Source organism: Gorilla gorilla, chromosome 2 (assembly GCF_029281585.2).
Source record: "Gorilla gorilla gorilla isolate KB3781 chromosome 2, NHGRI_mGorGor1-v2.1_pri, whole genome shotgun sequence".
Lineage (NCBI taxonomy): Eukaryota > Metazoa > Chordata > Mammalia > Primates > Hominidae > Gorilla > Gorilla gorilla.
Genome location: NC_086017.1, coordinates 89,364,566 through 89,378,058, shown reverse-complemented (window position 1 = coordinate 89,378,058; position 13,493 = coordinate 89,364,566). Strand labels below are relative to the sequence as shown.

General features: G+C 35.7%; 1 protein-coding gene and 1 long non-coding RNA gene across 5 annotated transcripts in view; one reads left to right on the top strand and one right to left on the bottom strand.

Moving 5' to 3' along the window:
- LOC129532736 (uncharacterized) overlaps positions 1 to 6,365 on the bottom strand; it is an 83,114-nt gene extending 76,749 nt beyond the window's left edge. The window contains exon 1 of the long non-coding RNA XR_010132879.1: positions 6,222 to 6,365. This is a non-coding gene — a long non-coding RNA (uncharacterized lncRNA). The remainder of the gene's footprint in view (positions 1 to 6,221) is intronic.
- Positions 1 to 13,493, top strand: part of ROBO1 (roundabout guidance receptor 1) — an 813,755-nt gene that overhangs the window by 76,759 nt on the left and 723,503 nt on the right. The gene's annotated exons all lie outside the window — the stretch shown is intronic.

Below are 13,493 nucleotides of genomic sequence, written 5' to 3'. Positions count from 1 at the left end.
TGACACTTCAAGATGAGATTTTGGGTGGGGACACAGCCAAGCCATATCACCATTCCTAGATACTTTATTTATCAATATGAGATTGTCACTCCCTGTACAAATTTCTTGAATATACATTCGTTTCTCTGATACACTATATAAATACAGGAGATGAGTAAAAAATAATATATGTAGTATATGTAGTAAATTTGTACTACAGATAATAAATATTTTTGAATTCTGATACATCTAAAATGTTTTCTGTTATTTTCCATTTTGCTTTTTTTGTTTTTTGTTTTTTGTTTTTTTGTTTTTATGGAGCCTTGCTCTGTCACCCAGACTGGAGTTCAGTGGCATGATCTTGGCTCATGGCAACCTCAACCTCCCAGGTTCAAGCAATTCTTCTGCCTCAGCCTCCTGAGTTGTTGAGATTACCGGCATGCACCAACATGCCTGGCTAATTAATTTTTTTTTTTTGTACTTTTAGTAGACACAGAGTTTCACCACATTGGCCAGGCTGGTCTCAAACTCCTGGCCTCAGGTGATCCACCTGCCTCAGCTTCCTGAAGTGCTGGGATTATAGGCATGAGCCACCACATCCAGCCTAAAATATATTTCTTTTAACTTATAAAAGCAGATCCAGAAATTTCAGTGTGTTAGTGAAGAAAACTGTTTGCCTTTTTAAAAAAAAAATGTGGTATAAAATATATGAATTGAAGATTTCTTTCAAATCTGAAACTATTATATATGCCACAAAACACCAACCTGTTAGTGCTTTCCAATATATGGTTGAATCAAAGATTGTCAAATTAGTGATGTCTGTAAACATATTCATGTCTTCACTGTAGAGAGGGCTGCATCACACATTCATTGATTTCTTCTCTGAACACAAGTTTATCGAACATCTACTATAACCAGGTGCTGTGCTAGGAACGCAATAATCACAGAAACAAAAATCCTGCCTTTGTGGATCTAATATTTTAGTTGAGGAAGATGATTAAAGTAAATAACAAGAAGCAGATAATATATTAGATGGAAATGTGTATATATATAAATATATATACATATATATATAAAATATATATACATATATATATATATATATATATATACACATATTTTTTTTAGACAGAGTCTCACTCTGTCACCAGGCTGGAGTTCAGTGGTGCGATCTCTGCTCACTGCAACCTCTGCCTCATAGGTTCAACCAATTATCTTGCCTCAGCCTCCCAAGTAGCTGGGATTCCAGGTGCACCACCACGCCCGGCTAATTTTTTAATTTTTAGTAGAGATGGGGTTCACCCTGTTAGCCAGGCTGGTCTCCAACTCCTAACCTCAGGTGATCCACCCACCTCAGCCTCCCAAAGTGCTGGGATTACAGGCGTGAGCCACCACACCCAGCCTGGAAGTGGTAATATTAAATGAGAGGGTCCAGTAGGCCTCTCTGAGCAAAGACCTTAAGAACGTAAAAGAGAGTTTTGTGCCAATCTGGTAGCATTTACATGCATTTTATCATGTGTTAGGCAGCCTTACTCATTTAATTCTTACAAACGAATTGTGAGCTAGGTAAAAACTCCCTTCTACAGATGAGGAAACTGAGGCACAGAGAGAAAGAGAAACTTGACCAACTTTGCAGGCCATTAGTAATAAAGCTAAAATTCAACCCAGTGTTTATTTCCAGAGTCTGTAAGAGGGGCTTAAATGTAACCAAAACATACCATGCATAAGAAACAGCAAAGGGAAATGTCTGAGATCTGTGAGTGTTTGGTGTGCTGGAGGAACAACTTCAGGATAGTGTGGGTGGATGGAATGAGCAAGGAAGAGGGTGCTAAGTGAGGTTGGAATGGGGAGTGGGTGGGATTCAGATCTTGAGGAATCTTGTGGATAAGCTTGAGACTGTGTGATGGGTAGGCATGGCAGGCTTGATAATTGATAAGGATATGTGTGATTTACATGGTTGTGCATGTGTTTTAAATCAAAGACATTTCAAAGGGTGAGAGAAAAAGGGTGAGAAACCAAAAATAATCAAGAAGAAAATCTTTGTGATCATAACTGATTTTTTCTTTTCGGTTTTTTTTTTTTTTTAGACAGAGTCTCACTCTGTCGCCCAAGTTGGAATGCAGTAAATGGCGCCATCTCGGCTCACTGGAACCTCCGCCTCTCAGGTTCAAGCAATTCGCCTGTCTAAGCCTCCCAAGCAGCTGGGACTACAGGCGCATGCTACCACTCCTGGCTAATTTTTTGTATTTTCAGCAGAGACGGGGTTTTGCCGTATTGGTAGGGCTGGTCTCGAACTCCTGACATCAGGTGATCCACTCACCTCAGACTCCCAACGTGCTGGGATTACAGGCGTAAGCCACCACACCTGGCCATATTAAAGTGATATTTTATTATTTATTTTCTGACTTCTTTCACTAGTATATAAGATCCATGAGGTCAGAGACTGTGTTTGATTTATTACTTTATCTCCAGTGCCAAGAACACCTTAGAAATGATGGACACTTAAAAATTCTTTAGGACTTAATTAATTCATGAGCAATTTTCTTTATTATCAGGAAAGATCACTTTGAGGGATGCAGTAAATATGGCCATTTCCAAAACACTGACAGTGTAGATTTTCCACCTATTTAATTTTAACGTTGTAACTGTCCCCATTGCACCCCTAGTTTATTCAACAACTGTTGACTGAGTGCCTACCAAATGCTCACCATGATTCTAGATGCCAGGGATGTAGAAATGGAAAAACAAGTAAAGATACATCCTCAAACTGTGTGTATGTATTCTAGTGGAAGAGCTCTCACTCTAGAAGTCAAAGATGTCAGCTCTCATCTCCTAGTTCTCTTTTCTCTTGCTTGATGGCAAGCAATGAATGTTCAACAGCAAGCCCTAGAATTTTTATGTTTGTGATAGAAATTCATCTGTGCATTGGTGTGCTCAGTTTTCAGATTCACTTTTGAAATTTTACACAAATGTTATAAATGCACATCTTAGACTTTTCTGGGACAAGCCTAGCATTAACTCTCTGCCTTCTTGTGTTTTTAAATATGTTAGCACTTGTTAGTATCTGCATGGTATTTTTTTTTTTTTCTGAAAATAGGTCACCAATAATGTTCTCCTTAAAGTCACATTCTTTTTTTTCTTCTTCTTTTTTTGAGATGGAGTCTCGCTCTGTCGCCCAGGCTAGAGTACAGTGGCACAATCTCGGCTCACTGTAAGCTTCGCCTCCCGGGTTCACGCCACTCTCCTGCCTCAGCCTTCCCAGCACCTGGGACTACAGGCGCCCGCCACCACGCCTGGCTAATTTTTTGTATTTTTAGTAGAGACGGGGTTTCACCGTGTTAGCTAGGATGGCTCGATCTCCTGACCTCGTGATCCGCCCGCCTCGGCCTCCCAAAGTGCTGGGATTACAGGCATGAGCCACCGCGCCCGACCTAAAGTCACATTCTTAATGTCTGAGAAAATTATGCTCTTTTATTATCATCAGAATACTTTAGCAGACAATGTCTGTGAGACCAGAGAAACTGGTAACCTATTGTCCTCAAAGAGTTTATTTAGAGTCCAAATGTTTTTCACATGAACGGGGGATTTCCTAGGCATCTGGAAAATCTACCTCCGTTATTTGACACACTTTTTTCTGCAATAATTTACAAGCTGGACCTGCTCTGGCTGAAAAAATTTCTCAATCATCATTACATGCTTTCTATCAGAAGGTCTAAAATCTTTGTTACCACTGATAATAAACTGATCCAGAAAAATCATTCAGAATGCTGAAAGGAGCATAAACACTTATTTTTTTAAAAAGCACTTTTTTATTTATTAACACAATCAGAAGTCTTTTATAAATGGCTTGTTTTAAATATTACATTGTACTTATATAACTGTTTTATCTTAATTATTTTTCAGAGTAAAAGTAAAATTGAATGGGTAAAATAAATCTGCTTTGCAACCTAAGACTTTAGAAAATGTTTCATAAGGCTTTCTAAAAGGTGAAATAAACTTTATAGTATTCAACATCAAATTGGGTTTTTTAATGGTGAATTCAAGAGTATTTAATTCTTCATTAAATCTGGATTTACATTTTTATGGTCTTAGAGGTCATAACTTATTTATGCTGAAGCATTCATTTTCTTAAATTACAGTTCTGCTCTTTCAAGCATAACACTTTGAAAATGCATTTCTTAGTATTACACTGAATGATGCCAACTGTATTATCAATGCAAATATTTATTTTTAATATTACTATAGTTAGTTATCCCATCAAGTCTAGAAAGACTCTGAGCCATACATGTCTGGTTCTTATTGTGGTGCATGTATATCAGATGTATTTGTATATGCATGGCACATTTCAGGGTCATAAAATTGATGAACTTTCAAGCACAGAGGGCTCATATAATCCAATGTTATTTCACAAATGCAGACCTGAAGGACCAGAAAGCAAAGATCATTTCCAAGAGATGTGCAGCTAGTGAGAGAAAGAAATAGAAGCCTGAGTTTCAAACTATAAGGCCAGTCCCTTTAACTACAAAATGTCTTATTTCCAATGACTGTCATTATACTTCTACTAAAAATAAGATTTCACTGGTCTACAGCAGGGGTTGCAAGCTTTTTTTTTTTTTTTTTCCCCTAAGTTCCAGAGAGCAAATATTTTAGGTAGGCTTGGCAGGCCATACAAACTTTGTCACAAATACTCATGTCTGTAGTTACAGGATGAAAGTAGCCATAGACAGGGTGAAAAAAAGAAGCAGGTCTGTGTTCCAATAAAAATTTGTAATACAGTTATACAATTTTCATTTCATATAATTTTCACATATCACAAAATAGTATTCTTCTTTTGCCTTCTGTCAACCATTTGTAAATATAAAAACCATTATGAGTTTATGGACTGTAGAAAAATATTATATGGCCAGATTTAACCTTTGAGTCTTAGTTTGCCAAACTTGGTGTAGAAGAATTGTTGGGATGTTTTATTTATTTATTTATTTATTTATTGAGGAAATAAATTCTTTATATATATATATACATATATACATATTATACTTTAAGTTCTACGGTACATGTGCACAATGTGCAGGTTACATATGTATACATGTGCCATGCATGTTGCCTAAACCTCCCCGCCGCCACTGCCACATATACACATTTTTAAGGATAGAAAGATATTCCACAGTGAGAAAATTTTAGAATTTTCATTTATAGTTAGATCAACCTTTTAAATTACTAATTTTACTAGTGTACAAATCAGGATATTAGTACATATAATTTATAAACAAAATTATATAAGGTTATTGAAATGTGGCTCAATTGTTTTTACCATCTGCGAGTTCCAATAAAAATATTTGGAGTTTACTGGTCCAGAGAACAGTGATCTGAATCCAACAGGGGAAATTTAATAAGAATATGTATATAATCTTGGGAATTTTCTAATAGGTAAAATAGAATTAATTGTACTACCTCCACAAGGTTATGTCCATTAACTAAAATATTACAGGTAAAGTATTAATATGTTGCTTGAGATTTACTAGACAATAAAGAATTTGTATTATTCTATCTCACTTAACAATAGTTCCTGAATAAAGAGTGGAAATTCAACTGGATTTGATAAGCAACTGAATTAATCTTTAAGAGAATGCTAAAAATAATAACAGCATCTCTACCCCACACTTTTATAGTGCTTTACAATTTTCAAAGCACTATCAGTTGTATTTTGTTATTTGATACATACCACAATTCTGTGGGCTAGGCAGAGCTGACATATTTTGAAAAACAAGAAGTCATTATTTCTAGTTTATAAGAAAACAAATTAATTTCCAATTGAAAATGATGGCATCATTCCAGAACCAGGATTTTTAACTTCACTTGTTAAGGGAGATGGTAAACTACAGTTAAACATTTGGCTTGTTATGAGTCACACACGATGAGAGGAATATTGACAGCATTGATGAGTCCATATGGGACAGTGTTCTGTTACCTAGTAACTTGAGAAATGTTTGAGGGAACTAGGAACAATTGACCTAGATTAGCAAAGCTTTAGAGTAGGAAGGCTAACTCTCTGAATTTTTTTCAAGATTTGCCATGTGGAAGCGAGAATAGACAGATTATTTTATTGTCCAAAGAGAGAACTGGAACCAATAAGAAAATAGCTTTTGACAAAATATAAGGAAGTGTTTCTAATAAGGAAATAGTACAACTGTGAAATGGCCTAGCCATAAAAGAGGTAGTGCCTCCAAAATCTGTAAAATTACCTGTTGAAGAGCAGATTCTCACAAATGAAGTAAAATTGTACTGGATGTCTTTTATGATGCTTTCTATCCTTAGAAATCCAGAATCTCAAACCCCATTCAGTTTGAAAACCATTATTCTAAGCTAAGTAACTCAGGAATGGAAACCTAATATCATATGTTCTCACTTAGTTGGAGCTAAGCTATGAGGACACAAAGGCATTAGAATGATACAATAGACTTTGGGAATTCTGGGGGAAAGGTGGGAGGGGGGTGAGGGGGGAAAGGTGGGAGGGGGTGAGGGATAAAAGCCTACACGTTGGGTACAGTCTACTCTGCTCGTGTGGTGGGTGCATCAAAATCTCAGAAATTACCACTAAAGAACTTACCCATATAGCCAAAAAAACCCATGTTCCCCCAAAACTATTGAAATTTTTTAAAAAATATAATCTGATATGTTTTTAAGATCATGGATTATAGAACTCTATTATAGATTGACGTTATGTGCATAAAATTGTATTATGGTTTTCAAGAGTTTTATTTAATATTCTGCCTCGATACAACTCCTAAGCATGACTTCAAATCAAACACCCTGCCAGTGTTTTGGAAAAATTGTGGTAAATGAATTTAAAATGCATTTTATTTTAAATATTAAAATTTTCCCTGTATTTAAGATTGAGAACTAAGAAAAACAAGATTGATATTTAGCTAATGTTCTTACTGAAGCTTCCAACTGTCCTCTTCATATATTATTTTTTGAAAGATGGCAGTATAAATTAGAGCATGTTACAGAGGGAGTTTATGTGCGTTAATACAGCTGGCACTGTTTTAATGATGCATTTGCACTTAAAGTAAAACCTTTGCTAGATCTAACTCCTTTCATTGAAATAGTTTATAATGATATTTGTAATGTAACTTTCATATTATTAAAAAAGAATTGTCCTAATGAACCCATCAGTTTTGTGTTGCCTAAAGGCTATACATATTTAATTAATGTCATATTTTACATGTTTTGCAAAATTTTGAGAAAATATACTTGGTTAATAGCTCTTATTTCTACATATCTATTTAAATGACAAAGCTTGAATTTACTCATTATGTCTAATGTATTATATAGGAAATTTAACTTGTTACAGTATACCAAAGCAAATGAAATATGATCAGATCCTTAATACTCTGTTTCATGTAGTGGCGTGCTATTTCCATTGTTGCATTGTTGACAAGCATTGAAAAGAAGCAGATTTTGTCTGTTGGTTTTTGGCTGTCATATGAATCATTCCCAAAGAATAAGCCCTTAGTTAAGGATTGGTGAGGACTAGAGAATGGATCACGGGCTTCTACTTCCTTCATTACCATTTTACTGTGAAATGTATTGCTTGAAATACACACACAAAAAACAAGCAAATGGTGATTTATTCATGCAGGATAAAGAACATCATTACCTATTTTCCTGTTCTTCAGACATATATATATATATATATATTTAAATTTTATTTTGAGAAATCTATCTTCAGTTATAAAAATCTGATTAATGACTATGGTACATGTTTTGATGATTTGAATATGATGATAAAGCTGAGGAACTCGGGAAGTCTATTTAAGTTTAAAATAAAGTCAAACAGTCCGAATACATTAGCCACTTTGTAACAAAGGCTTGATATATTTTCTTGAACATGTATTCTCTAAAGTCTTTTTTAATGGAAATAAATTTATATTCAGCCAGTGCATATTTTACTGAGTAAATATTCAATTGCCAAATACATTTATATATGTATATATTTTATATGCATATACATTTTATATTTAATAATGACCTTGTCAGTCTCTTGTATTTTATTTGATCCTACTCATAGTATTTTTCTTCAAATGAAATATTGGACAATTTTTCAGTGAAAGCAAAGTCCTGAAATTCTAAAATGCTTCTTATTTTGTGTAAATTTTCTTTCTTAAGTCTTCCTATTTGTTTTTTTGTGTGTAATGTAAATAATAATCATATATTTTTGTGATAAGTATGTGTTAAGTATTTTGTATGCATGAACTCAATTGAGCATCATAACGTCCCTTTTTACTGAGGATTAAAAGGAAGCTTAGGTAAAGTGACTTAACTTCCTGTAAATATAGTAAATTACAGAGCTTGAATTTGAACCCAAGAAGTTCAGCCCTAGAGTCAGCACTCATCCACCTAAATCATTCTGCCCACAAATAATATTCATTTAGTTGAATTCATCCTTGAGAGGTATGATCATATATAGTTTCCTAACATCACAAAATTACACAATAATCTTAAAAAAGACAAATGAAGTTTACTTTTAGTTTTAAAGAATTTCAAATGAATAATTTTTCTTCAGTGTGAAGTAGAAAAATTGTCCAGTGTCCCCGACAGAGAGGCCACAATGTATTAATGGCAAAAACCATGATTACTTTTGTGTCAACCTAACAGCTCACAATTCATATTGGTTTTCCTTTTTAGGTTCTTTCACATATCCCTTATTTCTTAATTTTCTTTTATGCTTACCTTTCAAACGTTTAAAACTCCTTCAAATTCCGTTTCATTACTATTGGGGAACCTGCCCCGATAGTCACATAGGTTCTTTTCTATTTTTCCTAAGCATCGGCCTGTTTGAGAAATAAAGGGCCAGAGTACAAAATAGAGAAATTTTAAAGCTGGTCGTCTGGGGGAGACATCACATGTCGGCAGGTTCCGTGATGCCCCACAAGCCGCAAAACCAGCAAGTTTTTATTAGGGATTTTCAAAAGGGGAGGGAGTGTACGAATAGGGTGTGGGTCACAGAGATCACCTGCTTCACAAGGTAATAGAATATCACAAGGCAAATGGAGGCAGGGCGAGATCACAGGACCACAGGACCGGGGAGAAATTAAAATTGCTAATGAAGTTTTGGGTACCATTGTCATGGATAACATCTTATCAGGAGACAGGGTTTTGAGAGCAACCGGTCTGACCAAAATTTATTAGGCGGGAATTTCCTCTTCCTAATAAGCCTGGGAGCTCTATGGGAGACTGGGGTCTATTTCACCCCTACAGCCTCGACCATAGAAGATGGCCACACCCAGGAGGGCCGTCTATAGACCCACCCCCAGGTGCATATTCTCTTTCCCAGGGATGTTCCTTGCTGAGAAAAAGAATTCAGCGATATTTCTCCCATTTGCTTTTGAAAGAAGAGAAATATGGCTCTGTTCCGCCCAGCTCACTGGCGGTCAGAGTTTAAGGTTATCTCTCTTGTTTCCTAAACATTGCTGTTATCCTGTTCTTTTTTCAAGGTGCCCAGATTTCATATTGTTCAAACACACATGCTCTACAATTTGTGCAGAGATTAAAGTAAAGACGGGCATAGGAAATCACAAGGGTATTGATTGGGGAAGTGATAAGTGTCCATGAAATCTTCACAATTTATGTTTAGAGATTGCAGTAAAGACAGGCATAAGAAATTATAAAAGTATTAATTTGGGGAACAAATAAATGTCCATGAAATCTTCACAATCCACGTTCTTCTGCCATGGCTTCAGCTGGTCCCTCCGTTTGGGGTCCCTGACTTCCCACGACACATTACGTTAATATTTGCATGATATTTTTTTCACAGAAAATAATCTTGACAATGAGAAAATATTGCTTTACTTTTGGCAGAAAAGATTTGATACATTTTCAGGATTTCATTTACGTGGTTCATCATACTTTCCACAGAGTGTACTGACACTTGTCTTTTTTGAGGGGTGAAGAATGAAATGAAACAATGTGTAGGAATATTGCGTGAGGTCATTTGAGGCTTCCTATTAGATTTACTAAACCAGGATATTCAAGCAGTATTCCAAGCAGTTCAATGTAGAGACCTGTTGGCCGGGAGAAAGTTTAAAATATTAAAATGCCCAAATTTGCACATTCAAGTAAAAATTACCTTTGTATAAATCAAAGTAATAATACTAACTTTATAACTATGATTCAGTGTTTATAGAATTTACGCCGATATATTCTCATTTAATTCACATATGCGCTCTGAGGGATAATCCACGTAATCGGAGAATCAGTCTCAACTATTCTGTCTCTAAAATGGTTCTCAATCTTTCCACTATTGACTCTGTCCACGCTCTGCATGTACACTGCACCTGGAAGTAACCATCAACTCTCAACTCGAAGACTATACTTTCCACTCTGGGCTCTTTGTATTCTTGTCTCCCTGAGAGCCATTCTCTGCATGGATGCCACTCACTATCTTTTCCCAAAGCATACATCAGAACGTTAAACTCTTTGCTTTAAACCATGTGGAGTCCTATTGAACAATGGTTGACATTCTCATGTTTTCACTTGGGCTACAATGTGTTGCATGCACATAATTCTAACTTCCATTCTGCCCTTAACCTGGTCTGCTCTCTCTTGAGTTCACTGTGCACTGGCTATGAGGCCACCTCTCTTTCTCTTTCCCTCTCTTTCCAGGCCTCAAGATCCATTCCAAGCTTTTTTTGTCTGTTTGTTTTGTTTTGTTTTTGTTTCTCCTGATAAGTAATCTCTTCCAGAACTCTCTCTTGTCATTGAAGTTTCAAATTTAGTGTCACTCTCCAAAGACTTCATCTAAAGTAACTACACCCTTCCTCCCCTTCCCACCTTGTCACATATAATTTAGAGATCCTACGGTGTTAATCACTTGCTGCAGTCATTTTATTTATATATTGATGATTCCATTTCTGTACATCAACCTTGTAAGAGTGGTCTCTATATCTCTATGAGACCAGAAAACTTCTCTCTAATTTGCTGTTGGCTATTCAGTGCCTCGTAGATAGTAGGTGCAAAATAAATTTTTATTGAACTATTGAATCTTTTCAGTTACCAAACTCTCCACATTAATCTTCCTGAGATTGTAGAACAGGCATTATTAGAGTGCAGGCACATCAAAATTGTTCTTCACCTAAAGCCTTATGGCCAGTGTGAGGTCAATTTGAAAGGACGGCATGGGTGTCAGGATTTTTAGTTAAGATTTTTCATTAAACTACCCACTGGGTTTTTTATTGATTTGATTATTTAGACAGCAACTGTTAAAATTTCACAGTTAAAAAAAACCTTATTTTTGACCACTGCACTTGGTACACATGTGCAGTCTTTGTAGGAACTTGTCTTCTCTAAAGAATTATGGTAGTTGAGCAAATGCTTAGGATTTACTAAAGCAATAAACAGATTAACACTACTCGGGGGGCATACATCTATACTACTGGGTTAAGGAAAATGCATAATTTGCAACTTGAACTGCCACTGCTGGGCAAAACTAACTGGCTACTGTAGTTACACCTGGGCTTTCCTAATGGAAGGAAAGCTTGGATTTCCTAAAAGTTAATTCTAAAAATAGTGATAAAGAATAAATTTATATTTGTATATGATATCGAAAGATACGGTCGGTTTATAAACTCAAGTAAATGATGGTCAGTTCTATATTAAGAGTAGCGTAACTTCAACCTTATGTATGATACTATGTCCCTCTACAAATGATATTTAACAATCTCCATTTGTATTTGGCTTCAGAATTGATGATATAATTAGTAAATGCATGCATGAACACACGCATGCATAGATAGTTTTCTGTGCAAATGAATGCTTAATAAGCTAATGATACATTTAATTCATCATTTTAATTGGAAATTAGTGCAGATATATCACCTCAAAAATGACAATATACTACCATTAAAATGTTACAGCTTAGGCCAGGCATGGCAGCTCATGCCTGTAATCCCAGCACTGTGGGAGGCCGAGGTGGGTGGATCATGAGGTCAAGAGTTCAAGACCAGCCTGGCCAACATGATGAAACCCCATCTCTACTAAAAATACAAAAATTAGCCAGACGTGGTGGCATGTGCCTGTAGTCCCAGCTACTTGGGAGGCTAAGGCAGAAGAATAGCTTGAACCCAGGAGGCAGAGGTTGCAGTGAGCTGCGATCATGCCACTGCACTCCAGACTGGGTGACAGAGTGAGACTTCGTCTCAAAAAAAAAAAAAAGAAAGAAAGAAAGCTACAATTTGAAGCATGTAAGCATTTTTTTAATAATATAATATTAAAAACATAACAAAATGAAATTCTAAAATTATAACTGAAGGATATCCTAAAGCAAAGCAACCAAAATTTTCCCTATACATTTACCAGTTGGTATAGATTTAAAAGATTAACAAATTGATGCAAATTTGAAATGTATTCATGATTAATTGTGTCCATTTTATTTTGTTTTTGCTTTAGGAAGTGCTGTAAAACAAGAATTATCTTAAAAGTATAGTTTTTTATATCCCTTCTTCCATTTCTTCATTCCTGAAATATTTGTTGAATACCTGTTATATGTCAACCCGTCTGAAAGGATGTGAATAGAAAAAAATATACAGTGCTCAGGAAAAAGCTGATAGGCAAACTAACCAATATAGGGTCAAATGGTTACTATTATTAGCCTGCTGTCCATAAATAGGAAATAAACTTTGAGTTATATTTTCTAGTGAAGGGAATCCAATTTGTGGATCCCATTTGCACTCTCTCACCTAGTTGTCTTTCCCAGCAAGTAAGGCATTTGTCAGGAACAGTATTAGGGTCTATGTCCCTTTTCCTAGTCTATGTGATGCCTCCTTCTCTTACAATCTCCAAGACTCTTTTCAAGATCCTTTCATTCTTGATGCCATTCTTGACCTCCCAGAGTGGGCTGCTTGCCTCTCATTTATGCTCCCATAATGCTCAGTATATTTACGGAATTTAAAACACTAACTTATACTTGTTGGTTTCCAATTATGGCATATGTTGACTCTCCATCTAAATCTGAAAATTAGATTTTGCCCTCTTTAACCTGAACGTTTTTTCAGAAAGAAGACTGTGTATATACTATTTGTATTACCATAGTACCTGATACCAAGGGGTTTGTATGGCCTGTGTAGAAACCACCTGAGCACCTAGGTTAAGTCTGATTGATAGCATAATTTGTTTAAGTAAAGCAAAGCCACAGCAGCTATTAGTTCAAATTCTATGCAAATTATCGAAACCATTGGGTTTGAGATTGTGATCCCTGGACCAGTAGAATTAGTAGCATCTTAGGACCTTTTAAAAATGCAAGTGCTTGATTTCCAGAGCCAATCATGCTGAATCAGAAATTCTAGATGTAGAGCTCAAAAACTGGGTGATTCTGATGCCTACTAAAATTTGAAACTACTTACCTCAGCTAATAAGTATGAGCAATAATGTATATAGTTAATCTACCATATTATACCCAAGTTATGTGCTTGGTTTTGGTATATTTACGGACATGGACCCATGCATTTTAAGGAGAG